The sequence below is a fragment of the Tamandua tetradactyla genome, chromosome 5, assembly GCF_023851605.1.
Source record: "Tamandua tetradactyla isolate mTamTet1 chromosome 5, mTamTet1.pri, whole genome shotgun sequence".
In the NCBI taxonomy this organism is placed as follows: domain Eukaryota; kingdom Metazoa; phylum Chordata; class Mammalia; order Pilosa; family Myrmecophagidae; genus Tamandua; species Tamandua tetradactyla.
Window position 1 is genome coordinate 107997901 of NC_135331.1, and position 23130 is coordinate 108021030.

General features: G+C 34.4%; 1 long non-coding RNA gene across 3 annotated transcripts in view; it reads left to right on the plus strand.

The window, feature by feature from the left end:
- Window positions 1–708: 708 nt before the first annotated feature.
- LOC143684768 (uncharacterized) overlaps window positions 709–23130 on the plus strand; it is a 40424-nt gene continuing 18002 nt past the window's right edge. The window contains exons 1-3 of one of the 3 annotated variants that reach the window (XR_013176154.1): window positions 709–1007; window positions 7869–7972; window positions 9604–9759. This is a non-coding gene — a long non-coding RNA (uncharacterized LOC143684768). The remainder of the gene's footprint in view (window positions 1008–7868; window positions 7973–9603; window positions 9760–23130) is intronic. The other 2 variants (XR_013176155.1, XR_013176153.1) reach the window with 2 other exon arrangements.

Consider the following 23130-nt stretch of genomic DNA (forward strand, 5'->3'; position numbering starts at 1 on the left):
TTGTCACTAAAATTTCAAACAATTTATTTTTGCTAATATTTGGGGAAGGTAGGCAAGTGACAGTGTTGTATTATATGACACAAAAGTTGAAAGCTCTTTGTATCAACACATATATAAATGAAGAACATTTCAATAACATTTCTCTTCCATCAAGTTGCTTTATCCTTGAGTATAGAAGGTATTTACATATTGTGGTAGAGTCAATTTTCAACTTGACCAGGTGAAGATGCCGAGTTATATTGCTGTGGAATGAGCCGATGGCATGTGAACCTCCTCTATTCCTGATTACATCTGCAGTCAGTTAGGAGGCATGCTTGCTACAATGAATGATGTTTGAGTTAATTGGCTGGTGCTTAAATGAGAGCGCTCAACATAGTACCGCCCAAGCAGCTCAGCATATGTCATCTCAGCACTTGCAGCTCAGACCAGGCCTTTGGAGATGCAGAAAGGAATCACCCTGGGGAAAGTTGTTGGAACCCAGAGGCCTAGAGAGAAGGCCAGCAGAGATTGCCCTGTGCTCTCACATAAGAAAGAACCTCAGTTGAAAGTTAGCTGCCTCTCCTCTGAAGAGCTATATGTCAACTAAATAAATCCCCTTTTATTGAAAGCCAATCCGTTTCTGGTGTGTTGCAGTCTGGCAGCTAGCAAACTACAGCAGATTTGGTACTGGAGAGTGGGGTGCTGCTGTAGTTTGCAAATACCAGGATGGCTAAGGGGAAGATATTGGAGGAACTGTGAAGAGAATGATGGAGAAGTCCTGGAGTGCTTGAAGAGACTGTTGGTGTAAATGGAACCACTGCCAATCTGGACAAAAGGGAACACAAAAGGGATAAATTGGAGTTTGCAGAGTGAGAACCATGGAAACTCAGGTCTGAAGCCAAGAAACCTTGGCCAGGAAAGTGGACCCACCCATATACATGGAGAAGGTAAGTTTGCACTGAGGGAAGAGGATGAATCTCCCGTATCATTGCAGTGGGAGAGTTGTGCCGCCTCAGCCCTTGGAAAAGGTACAGCACGCTCCTTGGGGACTGGGGAGAGCCTAGCTGCCACCACTTGGAGGGGTTGAGTGTGTGGCCCTAATGCCTGGAGAGAGTGGAACCGAGAAAAAGGTGGTCTCCTCAATGTCCCCCGAGGTTGATTTGGAAAGAGGCAGGCCACTGTATAGGCCCTTGGAAAGGGTGGGACTGCCACTTTCTAAAGCTGAAGGATAAATGACTTTCAGACTTTGAAATCCAATGGTGTTTGTCCCCAGGTTTTCCTTCCACTTTCTCCCTATGGAAATGAAAATCTCTGTCCTGTGAATGCCCTTCTTTGCATATTGGCACAAGATAACTTGTTTTGAGATTCATAGGTCCACAGCTAGAAGATAATTTTTTGAACCTTAATATTGTTTAAGGTGATGTATGTAGTTGCCAAGTTGACAAGAGGTGGGCATGTGGTAGTTGGATTCAGTTGTCAACTTGTCCAGGTGAAAATGTCTAGTTATATTACTGTGGACGTGAGCTGATGGCATGTGAACCTCATCTGTTGATTGCATCTGCAGTTAGTTAGGAGGTGTGCCTGCTGCAATGAATGATGTTTGAGTTAATTGGCTGGTGCTTAAATGAGAGAGCTCAATGTAGCACAGCCCAAGCAGATCAGCATACCTCATCTCAGTGCATTCTGGCAACTAGCAAACTACAACACATATATACACTTATTCCTGTGTTTCTCAAGTTAGGTTTCTGAGAAGTAGAACCTAAGACACACAGATTAAAGTAGTTCTGATTATTGAGGGACAACTGCGCAGGAAAAAAGCTGTAAGGGAAGGAGTGAGGCAGGGCAGAGAAGAGCAAAAAGCTAAGGAAAAATGTGCGCTCAGGTAAAATCTAGTCTTGACAGATACACAGTGGCAGTGGTCCAGAACATAAACTGTACAAAGGGGCAGACCCCTTTCACTTGAGTGCACCCTTCAGTCAGTCAGTCACTGGTGGTCATGGGGGTGGGGGTGGGGAGAAACTTACCTGATAAGTTGGCTCCCAAAGACCGAGGGCTAGTTTCTTGAAAAGGCTGGTAGTTATGGGCTCTGAGGAGCCAACAGCCAAAGCAATTGGGGTTAGGGGCATTTCCCCTAGGATGGGATCTGAACAATACACCAAAACAGCATCTCTCACTCTATGGCACAATATTTGTGTTATTATATATAGCGCATATGATAAAGGTGATGTTTTCTCTATGATGCAAGTAATTCATGGGAGAAAGGAGAGGGCAGTCTAAATAATTTTAAAATCATTTGATCGAAGATCAATGAATTTTAGTTTTCGTTGAGCTGAATCCAAATGACATTTCTAAAATTCTGTTGAATCTTTGTTTTAAGAAATAAGAAAACAAGGTTCTGTTTATTTCCATCATTAACTGGATGCATTTATTTACCAAGTCACCAATATTCTGGTCTAGATTTTTAATCCAGGTCTCAGTTTCCTTACTTTCAAATAGTGACAAAAATAATACCTAGTGTTGTGATGATTAAATGAGTTTAATGTATAGAAAACATTTCATAATAGTCCTTGCTCATAGATGCTCCATAAATACTAGCACTTATTAATATATGTAAAGTGGTAAAGTGATAATATTACAGTATTCAGCTCTAGAGTTCTGATTCTGAGACATTTCATTTTAACTATAATAAAATAATTACTTGTCACAATAAAGTTCATAAAAAGAATAAATAACTTCTTGAGAGTTACAGTTAAGTATTTCACATGGTGTTTTGGTTTGCTAACCCTGCCAAAATGCAATATACCAGAAATGGACTGGCTTTTAACAATGGGGATTTATTAGTTTACAAATTTACAGTTCTAAGGCCATGAGAATGACCTTCAATCAACAGGATGATACCTTCTCTAAAGAGAAATCACAGGCATCCAGGATTCCTGTGTCAGATAGCAAGGCACATGGCTGGCGTCTGCTGGTCCTTTGCTCCTGGCTTTCATTGCTTTCAGCTTCTGGTTCCATTGGTCTCCTCTCTGAGCTTCTGTGGGTCCCCACAATATTCCCAGGGCTTTTCTCTCCAAGTTCTCTCTGGGTGTTTCTCTGAGCGCTCTGGTTTTTTTTTTGTTTTGTTTTTTTTCTGTCTTTTATCCTGATAAAGAACTGCAGTAATAATTAAGACCCACCTTGAATTGCATGAGGCACATCTCACCTGAAACCACCTAATCAAAAGGTCCCGCCCACGGTATGTATGCACCTACAGGAATGGATAAAAAGAACATGACCATTTCTGGGGCACATAACAGCCTCAGACCAGACACATGGATTCTCTAGCATTTAGCTGAACTGACAACTCTACGGAAAGAAAATAAGGAAAGAAGTACCCAAAATTGAGAGAAGTATTGTTACATCTTGCTAAACAAGTCTTATACTTGAGCTTCTCATATGTCAAGAAATAAAAAATATATAAAGGATACTAATATTCACAAAAAGAACACTAGTGTTTTTTTTTTTTCTTTATGGCAGGATCTGTCATGTATATTATCATATTCTTAAAATTGTAGGTACGTAATAGGAATTTAATAAATATTGCTGGAAACGAGTAAAAAGTCGGGTAAATAGAAGAGATGAGAGCAGAGTCTCCTTAGGAAACTACTCCTTAAAATTGTCCAAGCTCCACCTTTGTAATACCAGGATTATTTTTCAAACAGTTAATCATATAGTACGTGCTCTGACTAATGTATATGAAGGAAAACTATTTTTCTTTTTAAACCGCCTAAGATCTAACCATCTAGAGATGAAACAAACATTTTAGGGTAGGTTTTACAGTTTCCTTCAATTTTTAATTTTATATTACAAAGTATAGGTCAGACTTTATTTTTCAGTATTAACACAGAAATGTTGCATGAACTTTTCAAATATTTGAAGATGATTAAAAGATTGGCAATTTGAAAAACAACTGAAAAATGCATGTTTTTTTAAAAATACATATCCTCTACCTAAAAAATAGCTGCTTATTTATGTTCAGAAACACATTACTCAAAATTTATCCAGCAATAATAATGGTCACTATGTACTCATTATAATACAGCTTTTAAGGCTTCAGAGGGAAAATAGAAATGTCTGTTTAGTTAGCAATCTCCCAGTAGGGGCCAAATTAGAAAAAAAGTTTTGGCATTTTTAGGAGTGTTAAAAGGGAATTGTAAACTTTATTTTTATAAGTGTTTATCAGACATAGAACTAAGTTCTCCCACAAACTCTGGCTCTGAATAATCTATTTCAAGAGGCACGTATCCTTGTAAGGAGTGGGAGCAGAGAAGAGGAGCTGATGCAAAAATCTGCAAATTCAAATGCCATAATTGAAATAATAAGTTTAGGATCTACATAAGAAAGAAAACCTCACAAAATGAGAATGTATCATGATTTCCACTTTAAGTTAGTAATTTTACTCTTCTCAGGTAAGTAGAGTACAGTGTCAGGGAAGTTTATTGAAGAATTAAACTGAGTGGCATACAAGCCCTTGCATACTTGACATTGCCTTTCTGTGACCTCTACATGTCAAAGGTAACGTGGTTTGAAATAAAGTTCTTAGGATGCATCACTTCTTTTTCCTAGAATTTCTGTAGACATTTTAAAAATAATTAAAAAAAAATAATTAATGTTGTTCTTCAGCTTGAGCAATTACTGATGCCTGGGTACCCCCTGCCATAGAGATTATGATTCAATTGATCTGGAGTGTGTCCTGAGTATAAGAGTTTTTACAAGCTTCCCAGACAATTATAATTTAAGTCAAGGGTAAGAATCACTGCTCTAGAGGATATCATTACTGGAAAATTAAACGAGTTATTCAATGAATATCTGTTGAGTACTATGACACATTTACTGCTAACTTAAGCACTATGAGGATAAAAATTTCAGTCTCTGAGTAATAAATAATGTTGCCAAAGACATAAGAATACAGTAAAAAACTACAATAGTGAGCAAACGTGATTGGTTATAATATGTGGAAAGCCCATTGCAAAGATTGTGTAAACTCAAGAATACACTTTTTAGGTAAACAAAAGAGGGACCATATGGAAAATTGAAAGTGAGACAGTCTTAAAAACGGATACATTTTTGGGCCCTAGATGAAGTTGCCAAATCCAATCTAGATTTTTTTCCTATTACTTTAGACAATCTCTTTTTTATCTTCTTTCTAAGTGAGCTTTCAAGAGTCCCTGAAACATGGGGGTTTATACTACATATTTGTTGTGTTTGATTAGTGAAATGAAGATATATGATATTACACACATGACTAAGTAATTGCAATTACCTAATGCTAGTAGGGGCATTCATATATCTTTGCTTATTATTAAATAATTAAGTAATTATTAAATAACTGAAGTTATAGTTTTATTTAGTGTAATTAATCAGTCTATGACAATTTCTGTCTTCAATAAATATCCATATAAATCAGAAATTGCCTAGCTGTAGCTTATCTTTGTGCATGACTATTCATGAAAGCATCATTAGATAACTTTTCAAAATCAGAGCTATATTTATGCTCAAGGCTCTAGAACAAAATTTTAAAATCTGAGCTCTGAATCATTCCTGGAAATACAGGTAATTTTGGAACAAAGGGTTAGACATACAGAAATCAACACCATCACTATGTTATATTCAAGCATCCAGAACAATTATATTTGTGCATATACATAAAAATACATATGTAAATTATGGACACAGATTAGATCTTCCTTGTTGCAGAGAAACCAAAAGGAAGGAAGATGTATCTTTTGTCACTTCAGGAGGGAGTTTATAAGTTGTGAATTTTGTAAGCAATAAAAAATGAGTGGCATAATTTATAATGATGATATATTTTACCTTTAGCAATTTAATAGTAGTGTTTACACATGGATAACACAAGAAAACAAAACCAGAAATTGATGGTGAATAATTTGCAAACAAGCATTCCTGTTCTATGTTCCAATGAATTTTGGCAATTATTTCCTCATGAAGATGACTGTGTTTGTATAGCCAACTTGGATGGTTGTTTTTACTAATGCTAATCTCTCTAAAACTGTGCTTAAATTTATTAATGCAGCATTTGAGTAATGCTGCCCAAGAAGAAATGTTTAGTATTCTTGACCTTGAGAAATGATTGTATTCCATAAGTAATAACTCTTCCAAATTAAATATTTGTCTTCATTCTCATTCATCATTGCTTTATCATTCAATACTTCATGATATATTTATCATGATAAAAAGTTATCACGCTAAAATTGTGCCCAGACATGAGTTACAGTACTGTTTGTTGTAAGTTCAATGATAATGAATCAACAATCTGCATTAAATAAGGTATCTTTAAGCAGAATTCACATAAAGAAAGTTACATATTGGCCAGTTGACCAAAATGTGTGACCAGAGGCTTGCACAAGCTAACTACATATTTCTCCCAGGAGTAATAGTTCAGTGCTCAATAATTCAGTATTTGTGATAATGTCATAGAACATAACTACCAAAAATAATAAGAATTGACTCTATGTTGAAGATAGAGCCAATAGAATTTGGATGTAGACTGTGAAAGAATGGAGGGTCCTCACCAAAGTTTATAAACCTACCAAGTAATATTTGCCTGCCTTTAAGGGTCAGCTCCAGCATCTGCTACTCCATGAAGACCTCTTTGAGCACTCCAGGAATATCTCCTTTTCTAAATAAATATCATTTGTGTGTCATTTATCAAATACTGTCTTGGACTGAACTTTTCTTTTTTAATGCTTCTGATATGTCCAAGTAGTCTGTAAATTGTTAAAGAGCTGAAACCACGTCTGATACTTCTCAATATCACCCAAAATTCAGGAAACACCGTCTATATCAAAAGTCATCAAAATGAAATCCTAATTATGAAAAAAAAATTGTCACTCTCAATTTTTTGTCTTTGTAGCATGAGTTAAACTACTGGCTAGTTGATTCAAATGTTCCATTAAAATGCTACAGAAAGCTTAACTTGTATATTTTTTTTAAAGAAAATTGTTTTTATTTTATGTCAATCTTAAGTATATCAACTGACTTAAGAATTGCTAGAACTTGGTATAGAAAAGCCACGCTATCATTTATTCTCTTCCTATACCATTTTGTACAGTGCTCTGTACCACAGATCATTGTTCATATTTTTTGAATGAGTGATAGATTTTGAGAAGGATACTTTTCTATGTTTGTAGTCTTCTAACAGTGGGAAAATGTTTTTGTCCTTAAAGAAAGAAAATTTGTTTAGAATGGAATTAAATAGTAAAGTATTAGAATTATTTAGGAATTTTTTATGAAGTGCCACATTGAGTAATGAACATCACAAAAGTTCCAAAGTTTGGGAAAATGTGTGTTATTTTGTATTAATCTATACAATGAAAAGGAAATGAGAATCAGAAGGTAGTGTTTTATTTCAAGTCCTAACTTTGCTAAATTCATTTCACTTCTCAAGCCTCAATTGTTAAGTTAGGTTGTAAGGCTCAATTGCTTCTGGTATTTCTTTGCTATTCTCATGTTGAGTATTTTCTTTTACTTATTGACTTATAGGTGTTCTTTATATGTTTCATTATGAGTGTTTTGCTAGTTATTGTTAAAAATATCTTTTTTTCCACTCCCTTCATGGTGTACACACCTTTTAACTAAGATATTTATGGTTCCTGTAAATTAAAATTTTGTGGTCATTATTAGTGGCGCCTTTTGTGTACTCCCACACAAAACATTTTCTGAGTTATGCACCAGATGAATGGGGAAAGGTGGAATGGTGAATTATCCTCTATTATTTTCACTAAAAATCACAGTATCCTTTGCTACCAAATTTCTTAAAAGGAAGAATAATTAAAAGTTAAAGTGGTTGAAGATTATTTTATTTATTTCTTTTGGCATATTTCTTTCAGAAAAACTGATGAACCTCAAACAGGCTTCTAAAATGTATCTCAAACTTTTGAATCACCTTGTTCCTGGTAGATATTGAGATTGTATTAGAAAGTAAACTAACTTTGTAAGTATTAACAGCTTTAAGCTATTGAGTTTTCCAAGATAAAAAAAATATGTTATGTCATTCCCTTTTTTTTAGTGCTGTTCCAGTTTTTTTAGGAACTTAAATTTTTTCCTCTTCCTAGGCTTTGACTATTTCTTGCTAAAGTGTATTCCTATATTGAATCTTTTTTATTTGCCATTATAAATGGTGCCCTCTCTTTACACATGCCATTCTAAATACCTATGATGGAACATCTATCCTGTCTTTGTTACCTAGGAAACAAAATCTTGTTGCAAACCAAAGAAAGAGTGAAGAAATATGTTTACCAAACTCACAGAATATTCATGAATTTTCCCTCTGAAAACCTATCTTTTATTTGTCTTGTCTATCTCCTTGTGACTCTCAACCATTAAATCATGATGAGAATTGTATTAATTTCCTAAGGCTGTTATAATAAATTACCACAGGATGCCAGCATTTCTTGACTTGTGACTGCATCACTCCAGTCTTGCCTTCTTGGTGACATTGTCTACTCCTCCTGTCTGTAGTCTCCCTCTGCCTCTCAACTATAAGGACACTCACATTTTAGGCTCCTGCTCCCTCAAAAAAAATCCCATATAACCTTATCTCAAAATTCTTCACTTAATCACATCTGCAAAGACCTTTTTTCCAAAAAGGGTAACAGTTACAGGATCCAGGGATTAGGAAATGGACATGCTATTTTGTTTGTTTGCGGGGGGTCATTTTCAGCTTACCACAACAGTCAACTCCATTCTTCCTAGCTGCTAAATGTTCATGAGCTAGTTGATTTTACCTTTCCTTCCTTCCTTCCCACTGAGGGAAAAAGTGGTCACAGTCTTTTAGTGGGTAATACATTTCCAGTGGCAATTTTAAGAGACAGTTTTCCAGTTGTTCAGTTACTATAAATTTGATCTGAACAAAACCACTGAGGTTCTGCAGTAGAGATCAGTATAGCTCGCCACCATCTAAGCACTCACCTCTGAACTGTCAAGAAATTCAAGGATTGAGAAGGTTTAGTGATAGTCTGAATGTCAAAAAAACTGGGAGCCATGTTCTTGATGTATGTAGATTTCTGCTGCAGTAATTCCCAGGTATGGCCATATATATATTTTTACTAAAAAAATTAGTAAGTTAGGTTAACATGGTAGATATAGTGAGCTATTTGTAAATGTTTTAAAAATTATTTCAAGCAGATATTTTTACTTTGATATAGAGACATAGACTTTATAGATTGTGGTTTTATTGTCAGAAGAATATTTGATAAAAAACAACTGTGTACATGTAATATAATAATCTTAATTGCTTATGACATTTCTCAAAACATTTTTATCTTTTAAAGCCATCATTATATTGAATGTTGAGCACTTTCTTGACCCATTACATATTGTAGCAAAACAATTTAACCAATTTTACTGTAAGTCCTTAAGTATTAGGTGTGGCATAATATGAATGGGATAGGTAATTTATTTTAGACAGTCAACTTTGATGACTGACACAAGCTGAAATGTTTCTTTATTGAGAACAGTTTATAAAGGTCAAAGTGTTTTATTTATGTTAGGGACAGATAGATCTCAGCCATGACATTTTTATTTATAGCTCATTAAATTGCTTTCAATCCTTTATCTCCACAGATTTCTTTCTTCTTCTTAAGCCACGAGTCACATTCCATATCCAAGATGCTACGTTAAATTTCTTTTGCTTTGCCTAACTAATGCATTCACACTAAAGTTTTGCTGGGATCAAGTGAAGATGGTTAATGTGGAAAAAGACTTTTGATGAGAATATATGTATGTATACAATAAGATGCTGGAATATTTGCTTTTAAAATAAGTGTCGTTTTTCTAAAGTATGGTTATAAAATATTATCAATATAGACATCTGTGGAAATCCAGTGATATAAGTATTATCCCTCATTTTCTGGGCTTCAAATTACTAGAATTTCTTTAATGCTGGCTGGGAAACTGCTGTTAAATTCTCACAAATAAAGATGTTACCAACAGGAACAAGGAAGATTATCTATTTCTAAATAGAGAAACTCTTTCCTTTGCCCTGGAAGATGTTGAGGAACACAGAGAGATCTAGACTTTAAGGGATTGCTTATTTCTATACAGAAAAGGAAGGGAGTGATGGAGAAAGGAAAAGAACTTGCCCATCTTCTATATTTTTCACTAATATGTTTGGTTTCCCTTATTGGTGAGTACAGACTTTTCAAAACAGAAATTCATAGTACATAACCAAACACCCTATAAAAGCTTTTATGATTTTACACTCGGAAATTCTTATATGTTGGGACTTGAGGAGAAATCAGAAGAGCTAACTGAAAATCTAGATTATCTCAGATACTAATTTATTGATGTCTGGAATTCATTTAACTGAGAACAAAACTGTTCATCATTCCATTGGCAGTATCTGGTAGTGTAGCATGGAAAGCCAAGAATAATTTGAGGGTATGTGGGTCAAATTATTGGATTTGAATTCATGCTCACCCTTTGATTCTGACTGGTTCACTTGTCTATGGATAGTGATACTGATTGCACAAATTGTTGTCAGACTAAAAACAAAAGATGATTGAAAGCAGGTGTTTTTTTAATCTCCCAGGGTTTCCCTTGTATTGTCATTGGTTTTATTGTCCGGATTTACCAAGCTTTAAGAAGGAAAGTACCAGAATGTCCTTGAGTTTTTCTGTGTGGGGTTATATGGTTGGTTGCGTTGCAGTAGTTTCTCAAGAGACAATTCAAGGTATCTTTTTCAACTCTGTTTTGTTTTTGTTCACTGCACACACACATGTAAAATATATACTTTAGTAAGCACCTATTGAATGTAGAACTTACTTTGTCTTTTGTGAAAAAGAGAAGAGATGGATGGTGTACAATTCATTTGCATTCATTAATGTAATACCCTTCATGGTAAAATCAAAATCAGCATGAATACCTGGTTTTAAAAAGCATGACAATTTTTTTATGCCATCCTAAACCTAGTGAATCATAAGGGGGAGTCATATCTCTGCATTTTAAATGAAGTTACCAAGTGATTCTTACATGTCAGAAATTGTTTTTGAAACCATACTTGAAAGTGTTTCTAAATCTCATTAGATTGACCTCTAATTGAAAGTGTTTCTAGATCTCATTAATTTGTGAAAATTTTGAGAATAAAAGAGGACTTGATTAAAAAGGTATCACAGGATTCCCTCACAATGCCAAAGACTCTTCCAGACAAACCAAGAACTGTGAGTGCTAAATAGCAGGATACATATTTGTTAAATGAAATCTGGAATGGACTAAATGTTTTGAGGTGTATCCTAGACCATTATAAGCCAACTTATCCTCATTCATATCTAATTCACCTTGAAGAACTGAAATTATTCCTTCAAATTATTGCTAATACTAGCTCATCTTCTCTATCTCCAGCAGCAGTATTCTAGGTCATAATTTATCCTCTGGATTATAGCAGTGGCCTCCTAACTGCCTTTTTTTTTCTCTATTTTTATTTTGTCCTATTATTTCTCCCCATGAAGTCAAAGTAATGATGCATAGATGATCATCCTATTAATGTGCTTGAAATCTATTATTTTGACATGATCTAAACTATATTAGTTAATATAATACACAATATGATGCATGTGCCAAAATAATTATTTGAATAATAAAATATATAATGATAAAATTAATATTTATCCAGCATGGACCAGAAGTTTAAAATACCTATTGGAAAACTGCCACTGTTTTTAGCCCTTTCACGTGTTTTTCATCCCCACTGCAGAACCAAGCCTTCAGGACCCTCCTGGACTTTGTCAAAATCTGGTAATCAACAAGGCTAAGTATGGCACAGCATTGCCTGCTTGGACTCAGGTCCTTGCTCTAGTTTGAAAAGGTTCTCCTAGGTCAATGCCTGTTGTCCTGAGTGATAGATTAAATTATATATACCAACAAAATGTTCTTAGTCTTAATCCACACACCTGTGAGTTTGAATCCATTTATAAATAGGTATTATCAGTTTGAACAGGTATTTTACGAAGAGAATGGTCTAAGATGCTATTTAGGTGAGGCCAAACTGAATTGGGTTTGGCCTTAATTCATATCACTTGAGGCCTTGTAAGTAGCAGCCAGAAGCCAGAGAGGGGAGAGATTGCCATGTGGTGGAGGACTGCCATCACCATAGTGCTACCAAACCTGGAGAAAGCCTGGCCTTGCTAACGTCTTTATTTGGGACTTCTAGCCTTTTAAGCTATGGAACAATAAATTCTTGTTGTTTAAGGACAACACACTGTATGCTATTTGTCATAGCATCTCTGGGAAACTAATGCATACTTGTTATGAAATATTTTTATATCTGCCATAAGAATAAATAATCTTTTAATGGTATATAAGATGCTTCATGATTTGGCTTCTTTATACCTCATCTGTCCCATGTTCTAACTCCTCCCACTTCATGCTTCAGTACTCGGAAAAGTATTGTCTTATACCATGTCTTCATGCTGTTGAAACTGCCTCCTGGACTTCTCTCTCCCCCCCTACTTTTCTTATTCATATCTCAATTTAATCAACATATTTTTTCTTGGGGGTCTTCCTTAGCTTCTGTAGACAGTTTTGAATGTTTTCATATTCTCACATTTTATTTTGTACACATCTTCAGCTTGGTAATTTTTGAAATGTGAATTTTTATTTACATGCTCATCTCCTTTCTAAACATTAAAATCCTTGACACCAGGGCCTGTATGTTTTTACCCAGTCCTTAGTCTTTCCTCTGAAAAGAGTTTTTGGCATATAATGGGTTGGGTGAGTAAAATAAAGATGAGTTTTTTGAAAGAACAATTAAATTTAAAAATTGTATAAAGTTAGCAAAGAGAAGTTCATAAATGTGATACATTTAGAACTAAACTTTGAAGGATATAATGGACATAGTAAAGTGGAGATGAGATTCACACTCTCAATGAAGGCACTAAACAAGCAAAACATAGGGAAAGAAATGAGCATGTTGGTAACTGGAGAATGGCAAGATTGGGTTAATAAGTGACTGTGATAGTAGGAGGAAAATTATTCTAACAGTTTTTATGCCAGTTTGAGTAGTTTAGAACTACATTACTGGAACCAGTAAAATCCAAAGTTTTGTCTCCTTATAATTCCCTTGTGTTTATAACAATTGATAGATTGTCCTTCCCTGGGCTTGTTTTCACATCTATACAATGTCACTAGCTATATCCTGAAAAATGAAAATCCATGTTAAGCATTCACTAATACTTCTATGTGTGTACCTTTCCTTAGTTCATCTTGTTCCTCTCTCAAAAGTCAACTGCTGGCTGCTTGCTTCTGTCATTTCATTGTCCCTTAAGTATGTGTCTCTGCCAAGTGTTAATTTCCCTTGTATTCCAGTCCAAGGAATGAAGAAACCCATTCAATGTTTTATCTGGATGTTGCTGAATATGGCGATAGTTCTTTTCTATTTGGCATGTGGCCTTCTTATATTTGTTTTAGTAATTCACTTGTGTTCCAAGGTCATCTATTATTGTTCTTGCCCCTAGTTCATGCAAACATCTCATCTGCCTCTAATATGAAGTTTGTGAATTAACTGCCAGTTGTCTATTACATTCCTACTTTTTATAAGGTCAATAATTGTTCCTAGGATATCGATAATCAGATGTGGCAGGGATCTAGACCTTGTCAGACTAAAGCACTTCTAACCTGCATTTTATTATTTCTTCCAAGTTACACAAAATTGGAAGTGACCCATGTGTATTTCATTATAATCTTGAGCAAAAGCAGTGTTTTGTTTTCAACACATGTATCCCCATCTGGGTATAGAAAACAATTATAGTTATATATTTGAATGTGTGAATAACTAGTGCTGATCCCTTTGTGTGCTGTCAGATCATTCTAAGCACTCAGGTGATATTGTACTTGACAATTTTTTTTCTTTTATGAGATCAAGAAATTTCTCTTCTGCCTCCTGGAGAATTTTCTAGATATAATTTCCATATGCTGTCCTTCAGGTTTTCAAACTTTTATCTGGGTTGGGTCTCCAGATATTCTTGGTCATTTATCTACTGTTTGAAGGGTAGTCCTCAGTGTATGGAAACACCTGATAAGAAATACTGTTTTATAAGCCTTGTCCTCAACATTAGTTCTGAGCCAACTTTCAACTCACTCATTGCTCCCCTTCAGTTTTTTGCTTGCTCTGTTTTTTTAAACTCTTGTATCCCTGCAGATGGGTTCTCTTTTGCTAATAGAATTTTGTTTCTCATGGAAATCACACATCACCTACCTCATGATGTTCCAGTCCCACTGGACTTCCTACTACCTCTCAATGCAAAATTCATTCTCAATCTAGGGACTTCTTTCTGGACTCTTTCTGGATTGCTCTGTTCCCACCCACCCATATGCTCACATGACTAGCTTCCTGATATCATTTCGATCTTAGCACAAATAAGACTTTTTAAGGAATGCCTTTCCTAACTCCCCCTGTGTTGCACTAATTCAGAATTTTTTTGAAAAAATTATTGAATGAATCTGATATTGTGTATGTCATATCTGAGGAAATAATGGCACATACAAGTATAGATGCTGAATGTACTGGAGATGTATGGATAAAATATGAGGACCAGAAATAGATATCAATTATTAACATTTGTTTAATCCTTTATAGTTCACAATTTAACCTCATATATATTATATCATTTGAATGTTAGAATTCTGTTAGAGACAACTAATACCATCTCCATTTTACAAGAATGGAGCCTTAAAAAGATTAATATTTATGATCATATAGCTATTAAATAATATTTTCTCCGTTGTGGCATACTGGGAGATCCTGACTTAAATTGGGAGATCTGTGAGAGTAGAGGTTCTAGTGCAAAGTTAACAACATTAGATGAATGAAAATTATCACAAGTTGAACACTTTTATGGATACTAAAACATATTTCCTGCTGCAGAAAAAATAAAATTTATATGCAGCCCTATTTGCTGGCATAAGTACACCAGCATAGTTTCTTTCCAGCTGCATGACCAACTACTAGCTCCTACGCTTCAGTTTCCTCTTCTGTAAATGAGGATAAGTACAGTACATATTTCATAGGACAGTGGTGAGAAATAAATTAGTTTATGCATGCAAAGCTTTTAGAACATTGCCTATCATAGAGTAATGGTTAATTCATGAACACTGTTATTATTCTAGTTGTTATTTTTGTATTATTAGCATACTTTCTAAAGGCCTTCTTTTCTCTGAAGAGAACATGAAAATCTTAAAATATGTGATTGCTTTATCTGTAAGATTTTGCTAATATTTCCATCTTCAATTGCATGGAAAGAAGGTTTTGTTTTACTTTTAATCTTCAGACTTTGGGTTGAATGTGTATTGACCCTTGACACTTTTCTTCTGAGGTTTGAGGAAGCCCTAAAGAGGAATTATTAGATTGTATGTATCTAATCAATCTTGACTTAGATCTGTAACTGTAAATTGCAAAAGAAAAATGCTCATGGTGAAATACATCAAAATTTAAGTAAAATAATTTTATTTCAATTATTGAAAGGACATTAAATATCATCTGATTTCTAACCCAATTCTTTAACGTGTGTGAACACATAATCCTTCACACCCCTTTACAGTAATCACAGAGATTTTAGAAATTTCCTGCTCTTGGGATTTTTTATTTAGCCTGAGTTTTATAATTCTTCATAACTTGTTTCAGTGGAGGTACGTTTGATTTTCTTTCTTGATTAGGCGTCAAAATAGAAACTGCTTATTGACTTTAGTTATGTGTAAATTACGTTTCAAATATAGGGGACCCTAACCACAAGATTAGCTTCTACTGCTAGATGCCAAAGTTATACCTAGTAGAACACCTTGGGAAATTTCCACAACTTTACTCTAACTCTGAGGTAATTGCTAGGGTTTCTGGTATGAAGGGGAGAGCCGTGTGATAGTTAATTTTTTGTGTCAACTTAGCTAGGTTATGGTGTCCAGTTGTGTGGTCAAGCAAGCAGTGGCCTGTTTGTGACTCTTGAGCTGATCTAGTTGAAGAATTTAAATCGTTGGTTAGTTGACTGCATCTGTAGCTTATTACATCTACAATCAACAAAGGAGATTGCCTTCAGCAATGAAGTCAGTCTCTCATCCAATTAGCTAGAGATATTAAAGGGATAACTGAGGATTTCAGTTGTCAGAAAGAATTTCTAACTCTAGTTTTGCCAGCCAGCTTCTCCTACTAAGTTCATTCTCACCTTCATTGGAGTTCCCAACTTGCAGCTTCTCCTGGGAAATCCAACCTTATGTTCATCATTTTTGCTCATATACCTGCTTGTTTAAGCAAAGTATTTGAATTATAAATTGTTACTTAAAAAATAGTTTTCTATCTTTTCCTGTTTGATTCTAGAAACAAATACATGATTACTTTTTAAATTTATGTCTTTATTAATAGAATGAGGTTATAAAACAGATTATTTGCATCATCCAAAACAATTAAAAACACCAGCAGAATATATATATATATATACTTCTCATCAAAGGAAAACTTAAATGGTTTATGAAAATTATCACAAATTTTCAAATAATTTCTTTTTTTAATGTTGTGGAAGGTAGGCAAATAGGAACAAGAATTTTATTATATGTAGCAAAAATTAAAAGTTCGTAAGTATCACACACCAATGAAGAATATTTGGACTGCATTTCTCTTCCCTGAAATGTGTTCTACCCTTTAGTATGTTTTTACTTGTATGTATCTTAGTTCAGGTTCCTTAGAAGCAGAGTGTAAAGCACAGATTAAAGTGCTTGTGACGCTCTGAGGGAGTGCTCTTTAGGAAAACAGTCTGTAAAGGGGGGAACGAAGCAGGCAGGGAAGGGCAAAGAGTTGAGGAAGAAGGTGGTTTCAGGGGAATTCTAGCCTTGATCAATAGGACTGGGGCTCCTGACAGCTTTTTGTATCCCTGAATCAGTCAGTCCTTGGGTTGGATGTGGGAGTGGAGTGAAACTTACCTAGAAAGATGGCTGCCATCGACTAAGGGCATTTCTCTTGAGAAGGGGGCAGCTTTGGGTACTTGGTAGCGCATACCCGTAGTTCCTGGAGAATAGCTGTACCTCCCCTTGAACAGGATCTAAGTGTAACACCCAAACAGCCTCCAGGCCGCTAAGGGGGAAAATTTGTATTGTTAAAATTATTTTTGTGAAAAGGGTAATGTAAAGAATATTGAAGTCATCTATCTTCTCTATGACTCTACAATCTAAGTTGGAAAATGAGAGGGCAGAGTAAATAACTTAAAAATCTTTTCACTCTTAAAATTCTGTGAGTTTGGAAAATAAGAAAACAAGATTATGTTTTGTTTCTCATTAACTGGATATACTTATTTCTCAAGTCACTGACTGTCTCTAGTCCTGTTTTAATCCAGGACCTGAAAAATAATGATAATAATACCTAGTATGGTGATAATTAGATGAATTTAGAGTATGGAAAATATTTTATAACACTAATTTGCCCATAGGAAATACCCCAGAAATACAACTAATTATTATTATATGTAAAGTGGTGAGATTATGGTAAATGATGAAAGATCTATTTAGCTGTTGATTTCTTATTCTGTGAAATTTCATTTCAAGTAAATAGAAATAATTATTTACCAATGTAGAGTTCATATAACTAACAAAAAACTTGTCAAGAATTAAACAGTTAAGTAATTCACCTGATTTCTGGCATTAGTTGAATTGACAAACTAGAGAAGAAAAGTTCCTAAAGAAGTACCCAAAGCTGAGGAAAAGCATTGTTAGATTTTAGTAGATCATGAGTCTTACCATGGATGTTGTTGGGTTCAGTGTCAAGAACTAAAACATATTTATATAAGAAAAATAATTTTCAGAGAGAAAAAACTAGATATTCCTGATGGCAAGAGCTGAGTCAGCTATATTGTCATAATTACAAATTGTAGCTGCCTAATAGGAATTCAATAAATATTTGTGGAAAAGTCTTAAAAAAGTATGAGCATAAAAGAAATGGTAAATTTCCCTGAAGCAATTGCTCCTAAAAATTGTCCAGCTCTTCATTTATAAAGCTAAAATTTGATTTCATGTTTGCATTTTTTATAATTATGATCATATGGTGCATGCTATGAATATGCATCTGAAGTTATAGAACACTATTTAAAAAAAAACTTAAGACCGTTCATTCAGAAATAAAAACCTGAAGCATTTTGAGGTATCTCCCAACAGGACTCTAGTAGGAGGATTAAGACCCACCCTGAGCCACACTTTAGCTGAAGTGACCTCATCAAAAGGTCCTACTTAGAATAGGTAAGCAGGATTAGGTTTAAGAACCTGATTTTGGGGGGTAAATACAGTTCCAAACCACACTACTTAAAACTCTTTATAAAGATTTTCTGATCAGGAATTTCCCTTGATACTAATAAATTTGGCGACATGGTTGGGCAGGGACTATAGCCCTTTCTGCACATGAAAGGGAGAAAACTGAGGCACAGAGAGATTACCAGTTTATCTAAGTCCACAAATAAAATCCATATGAGTGAATCAGTAGGAGAATTAGAATGAGAATTTAGTGTTGCCTACATCTAATTCCAAAGGGAATGAAGTTTGTTACTCAAGATATAGTTCTGGGAATTTCCTTTGAAACAAAAGGAGGGGGCAATATGACAAACAGTTATTGAGTTCTTGGCCCAAGTTACAGATTATAAATTTAGTTTATGAATATCATAATTTGGTATTGGCCTTGTTTAGCAACTTATTATAAAACAAGAACATTTAAAACAGAATTGTAAAGTACAAAGTAGAATGGCCAAACCCTAAGAACTAAAAACAATCAGAGCCCTTTGCCTAGATCTGTAGGCAAAAATTGAATATAATCATATTATATATAAATATAAATATTAAAGAATGTGTTATTTTTCTGGAGAAGAAGGCATGAAGCTTTCATAAGATTCTAAAATGTTCCCTAATTCCAGCGACCTTCTGTAATAAGAGAGGTGGAAGAAAAGAAAATATAGTATAGTACAAATTTACAAATATTTAAAAATGTTCTTACCCAGCTTGTCCCCATGTGGACCATAGAATCAAAGAGTAGAGGGATGCCTGAGTCAAAGTTATTCTACAAAACGATTTCATCTTTTATGTTCAAAGGCTGAGCTTTTCTGAGAATTGTTTAACTGGTAGCAGGCTTTTAGTGTATAGTGCTCATTGCACACTTGTAAAAGCATGTATTACCTTTATAATTAGGAAAAAGGTGTTTTGTTAGTATAATCTATTTTTCTCCAAAGTTAAAAACATCCAGTGTAACATCTTTATCATCATGATGCTATCTTCATGACAGTAATTATTTTAGTTATTGAATAGTTCTAAATTCCAGTAATTTCTAGTTGTCAATAAATAAATTTCTTGGTGGGAGGGGGGTGAATGGGAAAAAAGTAATTTGCTTATGTATGTTAATCTAAAGATCTGTGCAGAACTTTGTAGTTAATGTGTGTTCAATGCCCAACTAAAGAGTGCCTATAGCTTGGGGGGAAAGAATAAAGAATAAATAAATAAATAAATAAATAAATAAATAATAAAGTTCTAGTTAAATAATCTTCACTTCATACATTTTCCTTCCTGTTAACTATGTGATTTTTGGCTGAGTCTTTTTGTTTATGTAGGCAGAAATTTGAATTGATATTTGGGAATTTAAGGTTACAGATTGCTTTGGGCCTCTGAAATACTACATTACATCATTTTTCACTTTAGCACTGGATTTGTTGGAAAGGAGGGACAATATATAGATGGTAATTTTAAAGATGAAAGCAGCTCATTATAAATCAATTTCCCTGATCTGCATAAATGAATTAAAATAAAATATATAGCAAAACATCTAAAGTCACATTGGATTATTGGGAAACATGGATAAATTCTGTTGGCTGTATTTTACTTTATGGTATATGACTTTGTGGCAAACAGCAGTATGTAACATTTTTCATTTCTTTATAAGACTATTTAGAAAATGTAATTATAAGATACTTGAACAACAAAAATAGTGTAATGTAGAACAAATGCATAACCAAACAAAGAAACTGTGGTATACTGTAAGAGATATGTTTAGTGCATTATTATTGTTTCCTATGTGCCAAGCAGTATGCATTTAATTTAATTCAGTTCTGACTAATAAATATCTAATAAAATAAATATTCATATGTCAGTTTTACAGACTATAAAGCTGATATTCAGAGGACGAATATTTCAATAATGATTATATTACTACTAACCTACAAATGTGTAAATTTATTCATCTGTGAAAGCAAATAAGTTTTACCTCGTCATTATTGTATGGATAGGTAAGATATACAAAAACATACACAATAGGCATGCTATTACAATATCTAACTCTGAGTAAAGCTAAGGTATTACTACTCATAGTACTATTATCACTTCCACTGGTGATCTCAGCAATCTATACAATGGGAGAATATATGGATGTTTGGAAATACCCAGGTAATTTACTCATTATATGGTCAAATTAGATATTTTGGAACTGGCTAGAGTATATTTGAATGCTTTTGGTGCAACATTAAAAAAAAAGTCATTGGTTTGGAATGTCTTTACCCTCCAAACCATAAGCTAATAAATTCTATTGTTTTAACTAACCCATTGCATGATATTTTCTTGAGCAGTCAAGGAAACTACAACACTCATCTTAATAGATAGATATTCCATATCTCAGAGAGTTCATGCTTCCATTTGTGAATGAGAAAATCATATTCAGAGAAGGTATCTATTTAACTGTTTCTCATTTAATAAATTGGCAGGAAGATTTTATTTTAACCTTCAAAATCTTAATCTGCAGCTCATGCTCTGAGCCAATGGCTTACACTGTTATGAATAGTGAGAAGGTGAGATTTAAGCAAAGACTTGAAAGGTGAGGATTATAGTCAAGGGAACACTTTAAGGAAGAGAGTTCTAAGTGCTTGAGAAAATGTGGAGATTAGTGTGTCTGGAACGAATAAATTCACTCATGGAGTGAATGCCAGATAAAGTAGATGAAGAGAGGTGGCTGAACAGATGAAGCAGGTCCTTCTAGGCCATGGATTGAAATGTGTGTCACCGCAGATTTTGGAAGAGAGGAAAGACATGTATGAATCAGGTTTTAAATGGATTATTCTGGTTTCTGGTTGATGTGTCCAAAATAACCTGTGTAGTAGCAAAGAGGAAAAAAAAAAAAAAGAATGAAAGGGAGGGGGTCAGCTACTTGAACCAAGGCAGCAGAAAATAAAGACTGTGTCTGGTGATTTAAAATAATACAGGCCCATCCCCTTCCACATCAAATGTGCTACTCATAGCTTTGTGCATTGGAAAAAGTTTTCATTCTCTTTTGTTTTTCAAGTACACATCTTAGTGTGGCTAAAATATAGCCTTTAACGATGTTTGGCTTGCACTGATGTCCTGAGCTGACTCATCTAGAAACCAAGCTCAGGCTTTATCTTTCCTCTTTAGAAGAAACCTCCTGTATGATCACAGATGCAGGTTGGGAGATGGTCCCTGGTTTAACTGGGGTGGGTGACATGGGGATATAGGCTACTTCAGAAGATTACTGTGCCTGGATTCCTACTCAAGCTTGATCTTGGATATTTCATTTCCATCCAACAATGGGTTATCACTGGGCTTGTCCAATCTTATGACTCGGTGCCTCCAAAAATCCCAGTTTATAGTACATAGTTTCAGATATATTGTTAGTTGGTGCCTTGTGGTCAATATTCCATTTCTAAAACGATCCAGTGACATGCCAGGAACTATGTATCTTTGCTGATGATGGGATGCCATTTCTCCAGAAACATATGGGCCTGCATTGCGATTCTCCTATCATATTCTCTGAGGTCTTCTTAAATTCTACACTGTCTCCTTTCCCATCACTGACACTTGCAGCTCTTTAGGATCTGGTGTTGTCACATGGACAAAGGAAAAGAATTGCTTAAATTGCACCCCGGATCTACTGTAGAACACTTTTTTGCCGTGGGTCCCACTCAAAGTTATCAGACTTCCATGTTTCCCAGTATGTAGGTTGGAGCAGTTTTTCCAGGTGTGGGATGTATTACCTCTGGAACTTAAAGATGCCTACTAGGTGCTGTACTTCCTTCTTTGTAGTAGAGAGGCAAAATGCATCAATGGATTTATTACTTTGGAGGAGATAGTCTGACAAATCCTGACCACTGTATCTCTATAGTCTTTATTGTAGTGGCAGATCCTTAGATCTTTTTTCAGGGATCTAAAAAAGATTTAGATTTGTGGGGGTTTATCCCCATCCCCTGAAACATATGAAAGGCCTCCAATATGCTAGCTACCACTTACTAGAATTATCTAATTAATACAATGTCATGAATGTAATATATCTACATGAAATTCTGAAGAATGTTTAGACAGTCCACATCTCTTTGGACTATACAATGACAGGTACTTCCAAATTGTGTGTGATAATGTGCTGTGGAGATGGAAGATTTATGTGAAATATTGTCAGGAGGTCTTCTAAAAGTTCAAATTTCTAATAAAAAAATCAAGAAATTGAGAAAAATAGTATTAATAAGATCCCTCTGATTCTAGAAATATTAAAATACATTTTAAGCTACAGTATGTATATTTTCTATCTCTGATTAAGAAATTCAAAGGAATAGGATGGGCAGTCCTGAAATGTCAGAATTTGGGACATCATAAAATGTGGCAATACGAACCAGTGACTGAAAGGATGCAATATTAAGTTTAGTATTAGGATAATGTTTAACCATCTGCTGAAAAAAAATGGAGGTTCTTCAAATCCTTATTATCACTGAATACACTTCATAAATATCTAAAATAAGTTAAAAAATTAGGAGAAAATAAAGGTGAGTGTCTTTATAGTTTTATATTAGAGAACTCTCCAATTTTAGCAGCAAAGTCAGATAGCATAATGAAAAAGAGCAAGTATTTGAACACATACAAGATTGAAACTTCTGTGTGTCACAATATCAATATAAAATAAAAAACAAGAAACTAAAAACTCTTTCATAAGAAAGATAAAAGGTAAATGTTCTTATTATAAAATAATTTACATATCAAAATAAAATTTAAAAATTCAAAATATTCAGGAATAATAGTAATTCCTAAAGAAATAATAATAATAAAAAATTCATAAAGAAATAAGTAATTCATATTTAAAATGCTTAATTCTCA